A 21,664-nucleotide genomic window follows, 5' to 3' on the forward strand; every position below is an offset into this window, starting at 1 on the left:
AAGGAGGTCCGTCACGATATTAGGAGTTGTCCCATGACTTCTGTCACATCAGTCCATAGCAACAATGTACAGTGCAACTAACAGGTAATACTTTCGACAATAAGTACTTGAAATATGATGTGTTCACACTTTTATTGCTTCTGTGTGTTATACAGGGCTATTACAAATGATTGAAGCGATTTCATAAATTCACTGTAGCTCCATTCATTGACATATGGTCACGACACACTACAGATACGTAGAAAAACTCATAAAGTTTTGTTCGGCTGAAGCCGCACTTCATGTTTCTGCCTCCAGAGCGTTCGAGAGCGCAGTGAGACAAAATGGCGACAGGAGCCGAGAAAGCGTATGTCGTGCTTGAAATGCACTCACATCAGTCAGTCATAACAGTGCAACGACACTTCAGGACGAAGTTCAACAAAGATCCACCAACTGCTAACTCCATTCGGCGATGGTATGCGCAGTTTAAAGCTTCTGGATGCCTCTGTAAGGGGAAATCAGCGGGTCGGCCTGCAGCGAGCGAAGAAACGGTTGAACGCGTGCGGGCAAGTTTCACGCGTAGCCCGCGGAAGTCGACGAATAAAGCAAGCAGGGAGCTAAACGTACCACAGTCGACGGTTTGGAAAATCTTACGGAAAAGGCTAAAGCAGAAGCCTTACCGTTTACAATTGCTACAAGCCCTGACACCTGATGACAAAGTCAAACGCTTTGAATTTTCGGCGCGGTTGCAACAGCTCATGGAAGAGGATGCGTTCAGTGCGAAACTTGTTTTCAGTGATGAAGCAACATTTTTTCTTAATGGTGAAGTGAACAGACACAATGTGCGGATCTGGGCGGTAGAGAATCCTCACGCATTCGTGCAGCAAATTCGCAATTCACCAAAAGTTAACGTGTTTTGTGCAATCTCACGGTTTAAAGTTTACGGACCCTTTTTCTTCTGCGAAAAAAACGTTACAGGACACGTTTATCTGGACATGCTGGAAAATTGGCTCATGCCACAACTGGAGACCAACAGCGCCGACTTCATCTTTCAACAGGATGGTGCTCCATCGCACTTCCATCATGATGTTCGGCATTTCTTAAACTGGAGATTGGAAAACCGATGGATCGGTCGTGGTGGAGATCATGATCAGCAATTCATGTCATGGCCTCCACGCTCTCCCGACTTAACCCCATGCGATTTCTTTCTGTGGGGTTATGTGAAAGATTCAGTGTTTAAACCTCCTCTACCAAGAAACGTGCCAGAACTGCGAGCTCGCATCAACGCTGCTTTCGAACTCATTGATGAGGACATGCTGCACCGAGTGTGGGAGGAACTTGATTATCGGCTTGATGTCTGCCGAATCACTAAAGGGGCACATATCGAACATTTGTGAATGCCTAAAAAAACTTTTTGAGTTTTTGTATGTGTGGCTTAGCCACAGCCTGGCAGAAGTAAGGCTGTGAGTACCGGGCGTGAGTCGTGCTTCGGTAGCTCAGTTGGTAGAGCACTTGCCCGCGAAAGGCAAAGGTCCCGAGTTCGAGTCTCGGTCGGGCACACAGTTTTAATCTGCCAGGAAGTTTCATATCAGCGCACACTCCGCTGCAGAGTGAAAATCTCATTCTGGAAACATCCCCCAGGCTGTGGCTAAGCCATGTCTCCGCAATATCCTTTCTTTCAGGAGTGCTAGTTCTGCAAGGTTCGCAGGAGAGCTTCTGTAAAGTTTGGAAGGTAGGAGACGAGGTACTGGCAGAAGTAAGGCTGTGAGTACCGGGCGTGAGTCGTGCTTCGGTAGCTCAGTTGGTAGAGCACTTGCCCGCGAAAGGCAAAGGTCCCGAGTTCGAGTCTCGGTCGGGCGCACAGTTTTAATCTGCCAGGAAGTTTCATATCAGCGCACACTCCGCTGCAGAGTGAAAATCTCATTCTGGAAACATCCCCCAGGCTGTGGCTAAGCCATGTCTCCGCAATATCCTTTCTTTCAGGAGTGCTAGTTCTGCAAGGTTCGCAGGAGAGCTTCTGTAAAGTTTGGAAGGTAGGAGACGAGGTACTGGCAGAAGTAAGGCTGTGAGTACCGGGCGTGAGTCGTGCTTCGGTAGCTCAGTTGGTAGAGCACTTGCCCGCGAAAGGCAAAGGTCCCGAGTTCGAGTCTCGGTCGGGCACACAGTTTTAATCTGCCAGGAAGTTTCATATCAGCGCACACTCCGCTGCAGAGTGAAAATCTCATTCTGGAAACATCCCCCAGGCTGTGGCTAAGCCATGTCTCCGCAATATCCTTTCTTTCAGGAGTGCTAGTTCTGCAAGGTTCGCAGGAGAGCTTCTGTAAAGTTTGGAAGGTAGGAGACGAGGTACTGGCAGAAGTAAGGCTGTGAGTACCGGGCGTGAGTCGTGCTTCGGTAGCTCAGTTGGTAGAGCACTTGCCCGCGAAAGGCAAAGGTCCCGAGTTCGAGTCTCGGTCGGGCACACAGTTTTAATCTGCCAGGAAGTTTCATATCAGCGCACACTCCGCTGCAGAGTGAAAATCTCATTCTGGAATCATTAAATTGACTGTTACTTGCCAGTGAAGTGCACCAGCGGTATTTTCTGCCCTGTGACCGTTAACGCCCCAGTTGCCTGCCCTCGTCGTTAGCATAGTTTTCCTCATCGTGTTGATGCTGTCTGGGACGGCGTGTAGTTCTACAGCATTTTAAGTAGTTTGGTTCATATTTTGCTTCAGGTGGTTATTGTTCCCTTGGCCTTTTTTAGACGCCAGTTTCTGAAGACGTAGTGCTGTTGCTATCCTCGTCCTCGGCCGATATTTTCCATCGTTGTGCCGTTGGTCGGACGGAAGGGAATTGGTTGAATTGTTGGTCAGTCCTTGGGCCATCCCTAGTTTGGGTTGCCATCCTATTACTTAAGTTCAGTTCTTGGCTGCCTGTCACACCTCACCTTACATTTGAGCTACCTTCTCAGGCCGACCCTTGAGCACCACTTGTTCTGTAGGATTTAGATTGTGATTTTCATTTCAGTTTGAAGTATTGTGTAAGGCCTTCGGCCGTGTGTTAATATAGTTTTTTTTAAATTTTACATAAAGGCCTTCAGCCGTGTTAAATAAAAATTTTTAAGATCGATTTTATTTTTAAAAAATTTTTTTCCTTAACATTTGTTCTCTCTGAAACTGTTTATAATCCAGGCCCTAAGCCGTTAGTTGCTATGTGTGGCCTTCAGCCGAGGATTTACGTCAACCCCTTTTAATAAGGCCTGCAGCCCTGTGCATTGTTTCAAGGAGAATTTTTTGTAAGAAGGAAGGGGTTTATTTTAAATTGTTTGTCTGACTTGGTGTTCAGGCCTTCAGCCATTGTTTCAAATTTGTTTGTGGCCTTCAGCCGTGCAATAAGTTAATATTTTGTTAATTAGGCTTTCGGCCATTCTAAGATTAAAAATAAATTTCTTGGTTAGAAAAAATTGTTTATTAATGTGTTTTAGTTATAGTTGTCCTTCAGGCGTGTTGTGTAGGCCTTCAGCAGCTAGTTGTTTTCAACTGCATGTTTTTTAAAAAATATTTTTACCTTCTATTTTTAATTGCCTTTGATTTCTAAGTCAGGCCTTCAGCCGTTCTTGTTTTGATGTGGTTTTGGGCCTTCAGCCCAGAAAGCGTCTCATGTTTTCTTTAACTAGGCCTTCAACCGTATTGATTAATTGCGATGTTTTAAAGCAATGTGTAAATACGTGGTTCTTAGAAAAATAAAGTTGTGTATTTGATTGTGCAACTCACAATAACTGTTTATGGCCCCATCCACAATCATAACCTTATCCTGTGCGTTCTCTGAGTACCTACCAACCAGGTTACACACTGCGCGGATATTAACCATGATTTCTAAAAGAAATTCGGCAGTTCCGTATCCTTCAATTTCACACACTGTAAGCGAATGGGGGAGGGTGGGGTTATAGTTCCGTCTGAGTTTGCTAATTGTAACCACTTACCTCGTAAATCCAATCGTCATTCACTTCTTCCCTTGCAGTCTAGGAACAGCAGCTTGAGCATTGCTGTAATAAACGATAACTAACAATTACCAAAATTCAAGTTTTAGCCTAGTATAATCCATTGATTATTGCGCTACATAGGGCTGCACTGTTACATTCTTCACAAAATAACAAATATGATGATACACTGATACACACAGTCACTACACCACAATACATCATCCAACACTGCAATCTAGATGCGGCGTTCGTGGCAATATATGTAATCCAAGTTTCATTTACCGGCGCGGATGAGGTGCTCGCGGGCATGTTTTCGCGATTGTTCTCGTGGTTTATGACTTCGCGAACCGCGGATTACATTTCGTGAGGTACACGAATGATTACACAGAATCAAACACCTTTATAGCCACAAAATTTACTTGATCTCTTAGCCTGATTCTTTAACATCTTTACACCACGTACACGGTTAAACATCACCAAGTGACTCCTTCCTCATTCTGGCGCGAAAAAAAAAACAAAGAAGCGACCAAGCGATGTTATCATAATCGATATCAGTGCTACTCGATACATGCTTACAATACATAGTATCTCGCTTTCAAAACAACCGCAGAATGACGCGTAACTAAGATCGAAGCAACAATCGCTTCCGACTGGCGTTCCCCTGATATCGGAAATCGATCACGTGAGATCCTCCATTTAAAAGGATGTATCGTATTTCGTGTTTCCGTATCACAATTTGCGCGTTATCGCAGTATGCCTCTTCAAGTCAATCGTGCACTCTAGGTACGATTTGTTATAATTAAATTTCACTGAAACGCACAATAGAAGCGAAAGTCCTTATGAGTTTGTAAGATGAGTGATAACAAGCTTCGAAATTGAATGCGACTCCTGGGGTCAGGTGGTTATAAACGTACAATCAAGGAGTCAAAGGAGGTACGTTCGTGTGCTGACACATCCCTTTTTTTCATCTTCGTGAGTTTCTTATTCAGGTAACACATGCACATTCTGCTATATTCGATGTTATTTACGTCTAAGAGCGTGCTCTATGAGAATTCAGTTTCTTAGATTTCATGACTTCAGTCTGCTTCAAAGCCGAAAGATGAGAGTGCTGCAAGCAAACAAAAAGCACTGGCATTCACTCTTATATTCTTTCTTGTCCAGGTATTTGATCTTTTTTTCGGACTATGTCGTGACTTCCGAGGGTGTAGTAAGGAAGCAACCTAAAAGCAATGAATGAAACGAGCAGCAATCATTTTTATAGTCTTAATTGTCACAGATATTTAGCTGCGATCGAATCAACAACGATTTTGTAAATTTGGCGATCGAGAAAAGAATCGCACCACAAAACGATGGACAACGCGTGATCGATTTAAGATTTCATCCGAAAGCCACTTGCATGACTTACTTAGTCATTTTAGTCACGCGTGCATAATGACTTCCGAAAATATGGCGGACAATAGTACAGTGTGTCACAGCAGTGAGCGCTAAAGTATGTGGCATAGCCCATCCATTTGTACTCTGTCTTCACTAACGTCCACTTCTGATATGCTGGAAAAATTTAAACAAAGTCGTTGAAGGTGAAAATGAAAAATGTTTTTTCGACTCATACTTACATAAAATCAAAGTTATCCTCATAACAATTATGGTTTTGCAAGAAAAAGTTATGAAATTAATTTAAAGAGAGGAAAAATTTTGGAAGTCTGTAGAAAAAGGCGGCTGCAATGCAGAGATGTTACTGGTCTGTTGGCTGCTAGGAAAAAAGAAATCAGGCCAGAAGCACACTAATTCAGCAATAAGATGACTTGATGATAGCATTTTACACTTGAACGAAAACAGCTAGAGAACGAAACCCTATCAGTCCTGCTGACTGATATCTAATGAAATACTTTACAGTAAATCTTGAAGAAACAGATATTAGATAGGAAATAAACAAAATATTCATTTAGCAATTAAACAAAACAAAGCAAAACGTTGTCGAAAAAAATTGCATCGTTGACCGAAGGCCTACTTTTTTCTATGGCTTTAAATAGTCGACATTTATTCACAATCTCAGGAAAAGTTGTACCATTATGCATTATCAGATATTAAAATAAAAGGACACTGTTTCAGCGGTATATCTATTTTGAATCAATTATTTTGAGTGATAGATGAAATCGTGATAATGCCTCATACATCTCATTCATAAATACACTGACGACAATAAGAAATCTTAACACCAAGAAGGAGCCGCGCGTCATAAACGAAAATTGGTGGGTGTGTTTCTAGATCTGAAAGGCGATGTCTACTCAAGATTCGCACCAGTGCAGCTGGTAGTGTCACTATGAGGATGCAATTCAGGTTCGCTTTAAATACACGCTGTAACGGTCGTGAGCATTAGTTACCTTTGAGATGAAAGGTGATGAGCAAATGTTAGTCAAGATTTCCTTTAGGGCAACAAAAACGCCACCATCAACCTTCACTGATTTTGTACGAGGTCGTGTAATAGGGTACGAGAAGCTGGATGTTCCTTCTGCGATACTGCAGAAAGACCTGGCAGGAACGTAGCCACTTTGCACAAATGCTGGCAGCGGTGGTCACAAGAGATGTACGGTGGCAAGAAGACAGACGCACCGAACGGCGACGTGACACTACCGAGAAGGAATACCACCTTCTTCAGAGTACAGCTCTGACGCATTGTACTGCATCTGTAGCAGATGTTGGCACCACAGTAGCACAACGAAATGTTACAAATCGGTTACTTCAAAGACGGCTCCAAGCCAGATGTCCTGTAGCATGCCCTGACCCCAAAGCAACGCCATTTGCGACTTCATTGATGTCAAGCGAGAGCTCATTGAAGGACATGGTGGAGGTCAGCTGGGATTTCTGATGAAAGTCGGTTCTGCCCGGTGCCAGTGGTGACGGTGTGTTGGTTAGAAGGAGGCCAGCTGAGGGCCTGATACCTAACTGTGCGTGCGTGCGTGCTATAGACAATGTATCTATACCTGCAGTTAAGGTCCGCAGTGTGATTTTGTATGAGAGCAAAAGCACTCTCGTGGTTGCCCCATGCACCCTGGCTGCAAGATTTTAATTCCATCTGATAATTCGACTTGTTGTGCTGCAATTCATTAACAGCATTCCAGAGAGCGTTTTCCAACAGAATAACTCTGGCCCAAATATCGCTGTCGTAGCCCAACATGCTCTACAGAGTGTCGACATGCTGCCTTGGTCTGCTCGATCACCAAATCCGTCTCCAACTGAGTAAGTGCAAGGCATTATTGGACGACAACTGTAGCGTCATCCACAGACAGCATTAATACTCATACCTGTACCGACAGATCTTCTGCAACAGGAACGGAACTCCATCCCACAAAGTGACATCAGGCACCTATACAACACAATGCATGCACATTTGCGTGTTTGCATTTAATATTCTGGCGGTTACACTCATTATTAATGTACCAGAATTTCATATTTGTAATTACCTATCTCGAACTTACATTAACCTCTCATCTTGAGTGTTAATCACTTGTATATATTACCTAGACAAATGTATTCCAGAAATTTCATTGCTCTACATTGATTATTTTTTGCTGTTGCGAATTTTTTCTGTCAGTGTAATTTGTCCGATCACAACTGGAAGATAATACATAAGCCTTCCGCTGTGGCCGAGCAGTTGTAGGCGCTTCAGTCCGGAACCGCGCGACTGCTACGGTCGCAGGTTCGAATCCTTCCTCGGGCATGGATGTGTGCGATGTCCTTAGGTGAGTTAGGATTAAGTGGTTCTAAGTTCTAGGGGACTGATAACCTCAAATGTTAAGTCGCATAGTGCTCAGAGCCATTTGAACCATTTTGATAACACATAGGAAATATTTTGCACTGCATCTTTTTCCATTTCAACGAGCTGGTTATCACTGGGTGTTACTTTGCAGAACAAGAAAGCAATGATTCGATAAATATTACATCGTTCATTAAGAATCTGACATTAGCAAATGTTGTCTTCTCTTTATTTACAAGTCCAGCTACGTTAATGGAACTTACTAAACACACAAGGCGCTATTAATTATTGGGCAGTTCAGATGCGCAGTTGCCAGTAAGAAATTTAAGTTAAATAGAACAGCTTTTTCCTGGGACGGAGTAACATTAAATTTAAGCACAGAGCACATATACGTAGCCATATTTCTTCACATACATATTGTAACATCCACGAGATAAATTTTGGCTACAGTGCGACGACAGAAAATTATGCCTCTAACAGTTATAAACATTATCTATTCGACGTATGAAAAAACAGTGAGGCAGAAGCTATCAATTTCATGTTCTTCCCTTTGGATTAAATATTAGTGCCGGTGTGTTCATAGCAGCGTTGGATCACGTACTAGGACCCCAGTGTTAGATCGAATCACAGCATATGTTGATGACCTGTTGCTACCAACAGATACCTGGGAAGAACACCTTGATTTAATACAAAATGTGCTAGACAAGTTTCTAGCAAGAGGGGTAACAGTAAATTTGAAAAAATCCAAGTTTGCTAGGGAGGAAATAAAATTCCTTGGTCATGTAATATCGCCACAAGGTATAAAACCAGACCCTAGCAAAATGGAGGCAACTGCAAATTTTCCGTACCCACGCACGAAGAAACAACTTAAAAGTTTCATTGGCTTAGCATCTTTCTTCAGAAGATTTTTAACAGCTTAACAGTGAAGCGTTATTGACTTTGCTAAATAAAAACGCACAATGGTGCTGGACATCGAAATGCAAAGAAGACTCTGACAGTATCAAAGAGGCACTTATCAATGCACCAATTTTACATCAGCCGGACATGTCAAAGGATTTCTTTATTGCAGCAGATGCATCAAATTATGGGCTTGGAGCATGCCTGTTTCAAATAGAAAACATCAACAACAAGCTAGAAGTCAAGATGATTGGATTTACAAGTAGGATCCTAACCAAATGTGAACGATCCTACACTGTGACCGAACTTGAGGCACTTGCCGTAGTATTTGCCTTTAAAAAATTTAGATACTATGTTTACGGGAAACATGTCAATGTTTTATGTGACCACCAAGCTCTGAGTTTCATGTTAACATGCAAATTACTGCACGGGCGCTTAGCTCGATGGACTCTCGCCTTGCAAGAGTATGACTTTGAAATTAGACATGTCCATGGACCAGATAATGTAATTGCCGATGCATTATCTAGGCTACCACGAGGATTACCAGCGTTTGCAGCTCTAGTAGAAAGTTCTACAGAATTCTTCTTATAAAGGACAAAGCTAATTGACAAAAATATTTAGCGTTGTGGAAAAGGGTAAAACAATGTCAAGAAAAGGATCCGATATGGAAGAACGTCAGGGACGCATTGTGTCAGCAAGATGATAGTGCTTTCCACCAATATTACCAGTTGAACAATGACATTTTATTTTACAAATCTGACAATCCTAATAGTAGATGGCGAGTGTGCATTCCATCAGACCTGCTGGATGATTTAATTTGGTTACCGCATCGGGCATGGGGGCACTTCGGCATTATTAAGTGTACTATGAATATAAGTCAGTATTGTTATTCCCCAAATTAAAAAGAAGAGTTCAAGAACTTATCAGAACCTGCAAAATATGCCAAAAGGTCAAACCGAGCAATATTTGCTTACTAAGACACAACAATATTGTATCGATGAGTTAGTATTGTTGAGGACGCATCACAAGGCATCGATAATCAAGAAAAAAATAAAAAATGGCAATTACTGTATGAAGGACCATATAAAATAGCTAATATCCCACATGAGGGTTGCTATATACTAGAGGGTGTCAATACAGGAAAGAGGAAAGGACTGTATTGTCATAAAGACTTAAAAAAGTATTTGCAATAGGAAAACCAATTTAATGTTGGAATATACAAAGGACCAATCAGAAGTGCAAGTGCACTACTCCATAACTGTATATATAATGTTTATGGTAAAACAGTTAGCAGTAATAATTTGATAATATTATGTATTGTAACCTCCCCACAGAAAAATTAATAAATATTAATATGATTAATGAATGTGATTCTAATTTAGTGTAACCTCTCTACAGAAATTCATTCACATTTAATCTCCACACAAAATTTGTTTCCAATTTAATGTACCCACAAAATTCTTTTCTCATTTAATGTAAGCTCGAAACAGAAAAATTCCTAAACCTCGTAAGAACAAATAAATTCAGTAACCTGGTAAAATTTGGACGACAGCAGTGCTGCGTCATGGCCCTGTAAGATCATTCTGAAAAAAAAAAAAAGCAAAATTTCTCACCTCGATAAAGTCGGCAACTATCTGCTCTTACAATAGCTTTTTCCGGCACAGCTCTGTGCAATGCTGGCCTATACATTTGTTATTTATGAAAGGAAGCAACTGATTTTTCTTTTGCAACAATCGGAATGATCGTGGATTGGAGAAATTATTAAATTCTTTAAATTGAAATGAATGCTTGTTATAAATTACTTTATATGACAAAGATTATTATTAGGACATTTTTAAAAGATTTACATGGGAGTTCACATAACATTACTAGATATGCGCGAGGCTGCTTTTTACCTTATACAATAATACTCAGGCTCCGGCATCGCTGCACCGCGACCGGCCCAGCCAACATGATACACCAGACTGTTCGCTAGCAACAACTTACTGCTACTGCTACACAGTTCGTACTGCAGTCAACACTGCTCTTTGGTCTCAGATTCTCTTATAGCTTACATATCGCAGGCAGCGCATACCTCTTACAGTATGTATTAGTTTATAAGCTTTTATGTCTAATATTACACTGTAATGTTGTTGAATTACTTGAACAAGGAGTAGAGAATCCCCATAATAAATGTATTTTTACTCTAAAAGGGATAAATAACTTGATAAACACTTGAGTGTTGTTGCATTAAATGTGAGGAATTTTACCTTCCTATACGTAGGATAGAAATGATTAAAATGCTTAAGTAATATATTTGTTCGTGTGTAAGAATGGATACAACAAAAATATTTTCATAAAATCGAGTCATGTAGTCCCACACACGTAGTGAGTGTTGGTGGTGTGTGAGCTGTGTGACTGAGAAAAAAAAAATAAATAAAAAATAAAATAAACTGCTTTCACCACTAGTGAAGCGAAATCTGAATGCGTACTGATTTACGTACACGGTTTCATTACAAAGTCATTTAAAACAATAATGCAACGTTGGCTACGCAGCGCGTCGCGAAAATATTTACATTCCGCTTAAGTAAACGAAGCACACTACGGACACTTGTATGGTTAACGGTGCAGTGTTCAAAATGTGCATATTGTGATAAGCTTACATGTGAATCACTACATTGTGTGGAACAGTGTCAAAATACAGAACATACTCCAAAAACAGTCTAATTCCATCCGTGTGAATGCAAGTGAAATGGACACTAATAGACTTTTCCACAGGATGATAATAGTAATTATCTTGTCACTGGTGATATATTTTGACATTTGATGTACCCGTCTTAAACTGAGGGACGTGGGAAAGGAGAAGCAAGTCCTGCTGCAGCGCGACTTCTAGCCAGCAGCAGATCCAAACCACGATGCAGCCGGCGGCAACCGACGCCGCAACGACTCGGCCGGGGGCGGTCCAGCAGCAGCCACTACCTGTCTGCGGTCCAACGGCTCGACACGAGGGCGGTCTTGCGACGTCAGCAGCAAATTCTTATCACATTCAAATGGTTCAAATGGCTCTGAGCACTATGGGACTCAACTGCTGAGGTCATTAGTCCCCTAGAACTTAGAACTAGTTAAACCTAACTAACCTAAGGACATCACACACATCCATGCCCGAGGCAGGATTCGAACCTGCGACCGTAGCGGTCTCGCGGTTCCAGACTGCAGCGCCAGAACCGCGCGGCCACTTCGGCCGGCTTATCACATTCGATAAATGAGTGACTTTGGAAATTGTTATGATATACCACCATGAAAAAACATTCATTATCTCAGATGCTTACAACAAAGTCATAAAATTGCATTTTCCAGCATATTTTATTACAATCATGTCAAGCCTGACTGTTAAAAGTAGGTGTCTGTATTTTCTTGAAGCCCCTTGGACGGTTTTATTCCCGGTTTTCCGAGTCCAGTGAACCCAAATGGGGGGGGGGGGATAAGTTAATCCGGGAAGTATCCGCAGCAATTTCCGAGATAATACAGTCACTGAAATTATTTAAAGTACTCGATTCAACTATAATTTTATCATGTCTAAAACAACATTGAAACTAAACATTTGCATCTTGAGAGTAGCAAATCTACGTGGATTACGTGGACTGATAAAAAAAATTTACAATAGATAAACTAATTTTTTTTTCTCAGCCCAAGGGGCATTGTAACATCCACGAGATAAATTTTAGCTACAGTGCGACGAGAGAAAATTATGCCTCTAACAGTTATAAACATGATCTGTTCGACGTATGAAAAAACGTGAAAACGAATGAAAACGATGATAAAAATTAATTATATATATAATATTCTATGATGTAATTGGACGTATCGATGTGTATCAGACAACGACAATGATAATTGTAAATTCCTTTTATGATCTGCGTTTGTCTTCCTTTTTTTTACCTTTCGTTGGTTGGCTTTTGTAGGTTGCGGGCGCATATCGAACTGGGGTCTGTTAACAAATTGTAATTATTTGTTAATTATTACTTGAAAATAGAGTTCATTATTATTATAAATATGAGTGAATAATTATTTGTAACTTTAATTCCTCTCTCAGTAAGCATTATCTGTGTTAATTATTTCTTTCCGCTGCAAGGAGCGCAGCCATTGATGATAGCGATTTGTATCGCGTTTTTGTCTGCGTTTTCCTTAGAAACAAATCAAATTTTTGCTTGATGAAGTCTAAATAGTGCACAATACGAAAGTAGATTTAATAGCGTTTAATAAGCATGTTAAATATTTACTTATTTGCTCTAACAATAGAAAGTCTCTATCAATTGTCTGCCGCCATCTTAACAATTATCTCAGCGGCAAATTCAAATTTAAATTACGCAACTCTGCAGAATAAATGCCGAAGGTGATACAAATGTGTAAAAATAAATGTGCACCAGTGGTCCCGAACTCATTTGAACGAAAATGATTCGAATCAGATTGGTTCTTTAAAAACAGTGCTCATAGCACGATCCTTATAAGAAGCTTTTCTAGCTGATGTATGGAGCCGAAATTAATTACGCACGAGTTGCGAAGAATATTGTTTTAGGTAACATACGTCAGTGTTGTGTTTAATGATCATTTTGCTGAAGATAACTGCTTCCATCTTAATCAATAGTTGTATTGAATCTGTTGTATGAACTGTGATTTAGTGACACTTAGATAACTTACAGGCAACACTTTAACACGACGTTAACTTAGATTTCTTTAGCAACTTGATCAAATCTTTAGCCGGGAAAAAAATTATTTAGTAATTACTCAATGTAATAAAATAAGATTATCATTTCCATTTACAAATTAGTTAAATACCAAACCACTGAATAACACAGCGAATGCCACAATACGCATGTCTTAAGTATTGTTTATTTATTCAGCGGATGCGAGGCACTGTTCGCTACCAGATTTTAATTCCTGTAAAACAGTATTACAAGTTTTTATTGCTGTCAGTGTATACAGTAACTATTTTTTGGGACGTAATGGCACTACAAAGGAATTGTCGACTCAGTACTTCCTAGATGTAACTATTTTCGTCACAGAGCACGCGGAGAAGCTTACGATTTATCGTACCAAAGCATTAATCACCAGCAGCAAATGTTCACATACTAAATCCTCCCTTTCTTATAAAAACGATAAACAGCTGCATTGTTGTCTATGGGTTGCTCAGTCCCAACATCATACACACAACATTTTTAAAGCCACCTGTCATCCACAGAGGGTTCATTGTTCCCTCGTTATCCTTTGGGGTTAAGGGATTTGGAGGTAGGGATGGGAAAAACCGATCGATTAATACCGCTACAGGTGTTTTAGACGTGGAGAACCGGTATTTTTCGGTATCTGTCTGAACTCGGTTATAACAGATGTTTTTATTTTTTGCTAGTAACTGGACGGAAATATCACTTAGCGATGTCAGCAGTGCTAAAATTTTTCGTTTTTAGATAAACCTTTTTTAAAGAATAAGTAACTTTTATTCTAAAATTTGCATTACTCCGAAATATTGCACTGTTATGGAAAATGGGAAAAGCGATCAGTGCTATTTTTATAACAACGCCAACAGAAACGACCAGTTAATACAGGGCATAAGAATTGGTGGAGCATTGCTGACACAATAACGTACCTTGGGGGGGGGGGGGGGATAGAATGTTGGCCCTTCAATTGAACATTTTCTGCTAGTGCTCATAATACTTACTGGAAGATCCTGCATACTGCCAGCCCCCTCTGAGCTTTCGTTTCCAAAATACATTGTTAGACAAGAAAAATGCACCATGAAGAAATTATCTTAAGGGGATACGGAATCGGATTTTGGGTTAAAAAATCGAATTTTTTTTTATTGGCGTATTATATTCTGCCATGTTTCCTCTTTAAAATGACGTATCATACATAGCTCTACTACAATTATAACTATTTTATTTTTATATATTTGTGAGATCGGGTATTGCGCTTTAGTTATACACGTCTCTCGTGGCTGACCATGAACTTTTTGGCAGTACCTTTAAAGTGACATGAATTCAAATATCCCGGTTTCCAGCGACTATTTATACACTAGTTGCCCGAAAATGTTTCTCTCTGGTTTCCTCAAGTTACTCTTTGACTTTGTGGCGGGACTGTTTTGTAAACAGTGTGATATAAGAAAGTAGTTGTTGTTGAGTTATTTCGTATTTAGTGCTTCATTTTTCGCAGTGAAAATGCCTAGAGCTAAAGCAAAAGTATTTAAAAAGCGTGTGAACTGGCAAAAGAAAAGAAATAATGATTCATTAGCAAAGCAAAGCAGTTCATCATCATCACTGTTGGAAAATGTGAATCCACTTATTACTGATTTGCCGAACGAACTTACACCAAATGAAAACAGTGCTTCTCATAAAAAACTAAGAGATTTGGAAGAGAAATATAATTTACTTGATAGAGGGAATGAAGTTTTTGAACTCATTGATACGAATATATTGTGTGAAGCTCTTGAAAACAGTTTGTGCTGCAAAAAATGTCATGGAAACGTTTCTCTGAAAGTAGAATCCCATGTTGGCCTGGCTGCCCAGTTTAATTTAATATGCAGTGTTTGTAAATACAGCTGTAAGTTTCCAAGTTCGGTTTCAGTAATTGTAAATAATGGATACAAGAAAACTGAACTTTATAGTGTAAATATTAGGTTAGTTTATGGATTGCGAGCAATTGGTAAGGGCAAAGCAGCTGGTGATATGCTATGTGGTGTTCTAAATCTTCCAAGTGCACCTTCAAAGTTTGAAGCTTACAATTATGTACTAGGATCTGCAGTTGAAGATGTAGCACAGAAGTCAATGCAGGTTGCTGTGGAAGAAGCAGTGGAAGAAAATGACGGCAGTCGTGACCTCACAGTGGCGTTTGATGGCACGTGGCAGAAAAGGGGCCACACCTCCAACAATGGTGTTGTAACAGCAACTAGTGTTGATACTGGCAAGGTTATTGATGTTGCAATAATGTCTAAATACTGTAGGTGCAGAGGCAGGCTGAAAAATGAACACAGTGATGACTGTATTGCTAATTATTATGGTAGTAGTGGTGGCATGGAGGTTGCTGGGGTGAAGAAAATTTTTCATCGCTCTTCACAGTGGTATAATGTTCGCTATGTCAAATATCTGGGAGATGGTGACTCTAAAGCATTCAAAGAAGTTTTGGAAAGCAAACCATATGGGAACAGTGTAAATATAAGCAAACTTGAATGTATAGGACATGTGCAGAAGAGAATGGGTGCCAGGCTGAGAAGGTTAAAATCAGTTATGAAAGGGAAAAAACTAGATGATGGGAAAACCTTGGATGGCAGAGGAAGATTGACTGATTCCATAATAGACCACATTCAGAACTGCTATGGCCCTGCAATCAGGCAAAATACAGGCAATCTTGAAGAAATGAGGAGAGCTATATGGGCTTTATATTTCCACACCGCATCCACGGATGAGCATCCACAACATGGTTTGTGCCCCAAAGGTGAAAACAGCTGGTGTAAATACAATAGGGGACTAACAACAGGAGAGAAATACATTCACCACCACAGTCTACCATCAGCCATCATGGCAGAAATAAAGCCCATTTTCAGAGATCTGGCTGACAGAAGTCTTCTGATGAAATGTCTTCACGGAAAAACGCAGAACCCCAACGAGTGCTTGAATAGTGTGATATGGCATCGTCTCCCAAAAACAGTGTTTGTCGGAATTAATACACTACATTTTGGTGTGTATGATGCTGTGGCAACCTTCAATCATGGAAATATAACTAAATGCCAGGTCCTTCAAAAGTTGGGTATGTGTGTTGGTTCCCGTACGGTACGTGCTATGTTCTTTTTAGATCAGCACAGACTAAGGCATGCTGATAATATAATCAAGACATTAGTGAAAAAAGCAAGACAGGTGCAGAGGGGTGCCAAAAGAAGACTTGAAGATGATTATGAAGACTGTGAAGGGGGTATTAGCTACGGATCAGGAATGTTTTAATCTTCTTTCTCCGTTTCCCGTAAGTTTACTTTTTACTTCATCTAGGAACATTATCTCAGGTACTGGTCAACCTAGAAGTCTGAAATTTTTATGACGTAGTGACATAGGTCCCTATTACATACTGAAACAACGATTTTTTAATTACTTGATTTACAAAAGACTTAGGGGTGATAGTCTAGTAAAAAGCGATGGAAGAAATTTACCTAAAAATAAATGTACAATATCTCTGTAAGAAAATACTTTGACAATAAACTGTTGTTTCAGTATTGTTGTAACATATGAATGCACATACAGTAAAATTTTTACCTCTCTGTCTCCAGTAGTTTGTGAGAAAATGTTCCCTATAGTAGGCATATATTAACATTGCGGGGATAGGTGATTCCGTATCCCCTTAACGAGACGGAAATCAGTAGATCTGATGTACATGTACAGACAAACAAATGAACACAGTATCATAAAAATTGGATGACCTATTCAAGAAATTGGGCACGTCAAATTGGGCAAGTCAATAAGGCGTTGGCCCGCCTCTGTCCCTTATGCAAGCTGTTATTCGTCATGGCATTTATTCACACAGTTGTGGATGGTCTTCTGAGGCATATCGTGCCAAATTCTCTCCCATTGGTGCGTTATATCGTCAAAATCCCGAGACGGTTTGAGGCCCGTACCAACAACGCTCCAAATGTTCTCAACGCGGTAGAGATCCAGTGACCTTGCTAAGGTAGGGTTAAGCGAACACGAAGACAAACAGTAACGATTCTCGACGTGTGCGGGTAGAACTTATCTGTTGAAATGTAAGCCCAGGGTGGCTTGTCATAAAGGGATACAAAATGGGACATAGGACATCGTCGACGTATTACCGTGCTGATAACCAAAGGGGTCCTCCTATGAAATGAAATGGCACCCCGAACCATCCCTCCTGGCTGTCGGGTCATATGGTGCAGAACAGTCAGGTTGCTATCCCCCAGATGTTCACGACGTCTCCAGACAGGTCTTCAGCTGAAATATCATTCGCTGGAGTAGAACCCCGATGGCCAGTGAAAGACGTGTCTTGTGCCTTGATCTAAGACGCCTTAATCCATTCAAATAATTGGTGATGTTGACCATAAACAGTTTGTCACAGATCTGTTTACCCTCAAGTCAGTTTCCTCCCTAATGGCTACCTTATTTCAGTTAGCATTCACTCTCGTTCATCAGAAGAGAAGTAGTTACATCGTCTTTGTGGCTGGTGTCGCAATGATATTACTCTGAATGTTTTTCCAGCTCATAACAGTGAGACAGCATATTAAGCATGTTGCATGGCCTTCAAACTATTCGAAAAGTAAAGTATTTTCCATTCAGCCTAGGATTATATTGCTTCTTCACCTTTTTTCTTTTATTTCCAAGTACGTAGATGCAATTCGTAATGCAGTACGTATATCTAATTTAGTAAACTGTGACAAGCCGTCTGCCTTGCCCTACTGGAGTCTGGCTGTAACCTTTCCCTGTCCCAATGTTACTTATAATCCGTCTTGATTGCAAAATGTTTATTCACATGACCGGTTTCGGTTCCTGTAGAACCATCTTCAGATCTGAAATGACAATGATACTAATTTACTATTTCAAAAATGCAAGCCTATTTCGTCCTATCTGATCAGCATCAAATGTACCAGAACGTACGTGCAATTTCGGTTACAGGAGTAACCCGTCCACACCCAGCAACCTTCAAATACTGCTCACATTAAATTTTTTGGCAGAATGCTCGTCATTTATATTAATTATTAAACTCTTACCGACAGTTGGCGTCTGGTACATTTGTTACTTTACATATGCACATACTGCTTTTATTTGTAAAAAATACTTAGTTAAGATCTGTCACAAGAATAATATCGGTCTATTATTCAAGGTTGTCCTCGGCTCGTGGTCTTGCGGTAGCGTTCTCGCTCCCCGCGCGCGGGGTCCCTGGTTCGATTCCCGGCGGGGTCAGGGATTTTCTCTGCCTCGAGATGACTGGGTGTTGTGTGTCTTTCATTATCGTTTCATCCTCGTTCACTCGCAAGTCGCCGTAGTGGCGTTAAAGAACATGTGGAGCGGCGGCCGAACCGCCCCGCGAGGGGTCTCCCGGCCACCAATGCCATACCCTCATTATTATTCAAGGTTTTCTCGTACTTTCGGCGATTTAGCCGCAGCTGCACAGCACATACAGTATGGAGCGGAAACATTATGACCACGACGGATCGCGAGACCTAATAACGCCCGGTGGCGGCGCTGCAGGCATGCGACGCGGTATGACAGAATGTAAGTGAAGCAGACACAAAAAGGAAGGGGTTGCAGTGACGATTGGAGAACAAAGGGAGACGACTGTAACTAAGGTTAGTTTGCTACGGACCGGCACTTGGGGACTACCATCTCAGTGTCGGCAAAGCCGGTCGGCTGTTCGTTTGTTACGATCGTCAACATAACTGAACAGTGCTTGAACGCCGAAGAAACCACAGGTAGACGAGAGGGAACACATCACGCCTAATCACAGAACGTAGACACTGTAGAATTGCAAGCTCAATAAAGCAGGATTGGCGACATTCTGTGGCGTATCTGACAACAAAGCACATTTCCATTGCAGACACAAGTGTTTCCCGACAGCTACGGCTTCACATGTTGACTCTACGACAACGTAAATTACTATTGCATGGGCACGTCATCGAACTGGACCTTAGATCAATGGGAGTGTGTCGCCTTGTCGGATGAATCGCGTTTCTTGTTACACCAGGTCGATGGTTGTGGGCGGATACGCCGTCATCCAGGCGCACAACTGGTCTAAACGTGCAGCGCGACGCGGACGCAAACCATTGGGGATAGAATTATGCTATAGCAGAGCGAGCCTGTTCCCCGATCTGGTCGTTTTCACGCCTCAGCAGTGAGCAACCGGCCGGCTGACGGCGAGTAATGATGTGGGAAGGGACGGGAAGGCGAGGGTAGGGGGAACTGGGACATGGCAGTTCGCTACGTCAAACTGTTTGCAACGAGTCTATTCTACGGCCGCTAATATTACTTCTACGGAAATGTATCGCTTCGCGGAGGCTATTAAATGGCGTTCGTCGCAAATTTCCTAAGGGTAATTTTGTCATATGATGACATGGTTGGAGACTGTGGCTGTTATTTGAAGACAAATGTTGGTGTTGGGACAGCAACCAGCCACAAATTTACTTTCAGTTATATTATAATATGTTACAAGGAAAGCGTGTAAACCGCCTGAAGATGAATCATAACGATTCGAAACAGGTAACGTTACCCTTTGAATAAAGGAACTGAAACTAAATTTGTGGCTGGTTGCTGTCCCAACACCAACATTTGTTTCCTAAAGGTGTTGAACTGATGAGATAGGACAATGAAATGAAACATTTATTTTTATTGAAGAGGCGAAGACCACGAGGCATTGAAGTAAAAAACCTGATAATTCTTAAGAATGTTGCAGCCTTACGACAAGTGTCGTTTTCGGACGAAGTGTAAATTTACTTCAAACAGCAGTTCGTGACTATTTTATTCACACGTTAAACATAAAAACACTTGATGTCAAAGAACTCTACTAATTTTTCTTTTCACTAAGCATCAATGTGTGCTACCACTTCCTGTGGACTGCTAATTCGAAGATGAGTTTTACAGTCTTAGTCTGTGAGTGACCCACTATGGGTAGGCTTTGTTCTCTTCATTGCACAAAAAAAGTGCACACACACATGTATATACAGGGTGTTTCAAAAATGACCGGTATATTTAAAACGGCAATAAAAACTAAACGAGCAGCGATAGAAATACACCGTTTGTTGCAATATGCTTGGGACAACAGTACATTTTCAGGCGGACAAACTTTCGAAATTACAGTAGTTACAATTTTCAACAACAGATGGCGCTGCAAGTGATGTGAAAGATATAGAAGACAACGCAGTCTGTGGGTGCGCCATCCTGTACGTCGTCTTTCTGCTGTAAGCGTGTGCTGTTCACAACGTGCAAGTGTGCTGTAGACAACAATGGTTTATTCCTTAGAACAGAGGATTTTTCTGGTGTTGGAATTCCACCGCCTAGAACACAGTGTTGTTGCAACAAGACGAAGTTTTCAACGGAGGTTTAATGTAACCAAAGGACCGAAAAGCGATACAATAAAGGATCTGTTTGAAAAATTTCAACGGACTGGGAACGTGACGGATGAACGTGCTGGAAAGGTAGGGCGACCGCGTACGGCAACCACAGAGGGCAACGCGCAGCTAGTGCAGCAGGTGATCCAACAGCGGCCTCGGGTTTCCGTTCGCCGTGTTGCAGCTGCGGTGCAAATGACGCCAACGTCCACGTATCGTCTCATGCGCCAGAGTTTACACCTCTATCCATACAAAATTCAAACGCGGCAACCCCTCAGCGCCGCTACCATTGCTGCACGAGAGACATTCGCTATCGATATAGTGCACAGGATTGATGACGGCGATATGCATGTGGGCAGCATTTGGTTTACTGACGAAGCTTATTTTTACCTGGACGGCTTCGTCAATAAACAGAACTGGCGCATATGGGGAACCGAAAAGCCCCATGTTGCAGTCCCATCGTCCCTGCATCCTCAAAAAGTACTGGTCTGGGCCGCCATGTCTTCCAAAGGAATCATTGGCCCATTTTTCAGATCCGAAACGATTACTGCATCACGCTATCTGGACATTCTTCGTGAATTTGTGGCGGTACAAACTGCCTTAGACGACACTGCGAACACCTCGTGGTTTATGCAAGATGGTGCCCGGCCACATCGCACGGCCGACGTCTTTAATTTCCTGAATGAATATTTCGATGATCGTGTGATTGCTTTGGGCTATCCGAAACATACAGGAGGCGGCGTGGATTGGCCTCCCTATTCGCCAGACATGAACCCCTGTGACTTCTTTCTGTGGGGACACTTGAAAGACCAGGTGTACCGCCAGAATCCAGAAACAATTGAACAGCTGAAGCAGTACATCTCATCTGCATGTGAAGCCATTCCGCCAGACACGTTGTCAAAGGTTTCGGGTAATTTCATTCAGAGACTACGTCATATTATTGCTACGCATGGTGGATATGTGGAAAATATCGTACTATAGAGTTTCCCAGACCGCAGCGCCATCT

At 41.5% G+C, this 21,664-nt stretch overlaps 1 non-coding gene across 1 annotated transcript; it reads left to right on the forward strand.

The window, feature by feature from the left end:
• Positions 1-1,765: 1,765 nt before the first annotated feature.
• Trnas-cga (transfer RNA serine (anticodon CGA)) lies at positions 1,766-1,840 on the forward strand. Its single transcript has one exon. It is a non-coding gene; the product is annotated as a tRNA-Ser (tRNA).
• The last annotated feature ends 19,824 nt before the right edge of the window (positions 1,841-21,664 follow it).

This window comes from Schistocerca nitens, chromosome 5 (genome assembly GCF_023898315.1).
Source record: "Schistocerca nitens isolate TAMUIC-IGC-003100 chromosome 5, iqSchNite1.1, whole genome shotgun sequence".
Taxonomy (NCBI): Eukaryota; Metazoa; Arthropoda; class Insecta; order Orthoptera; family Acrididae; genus Schistocerca; species Schistocerca nitens.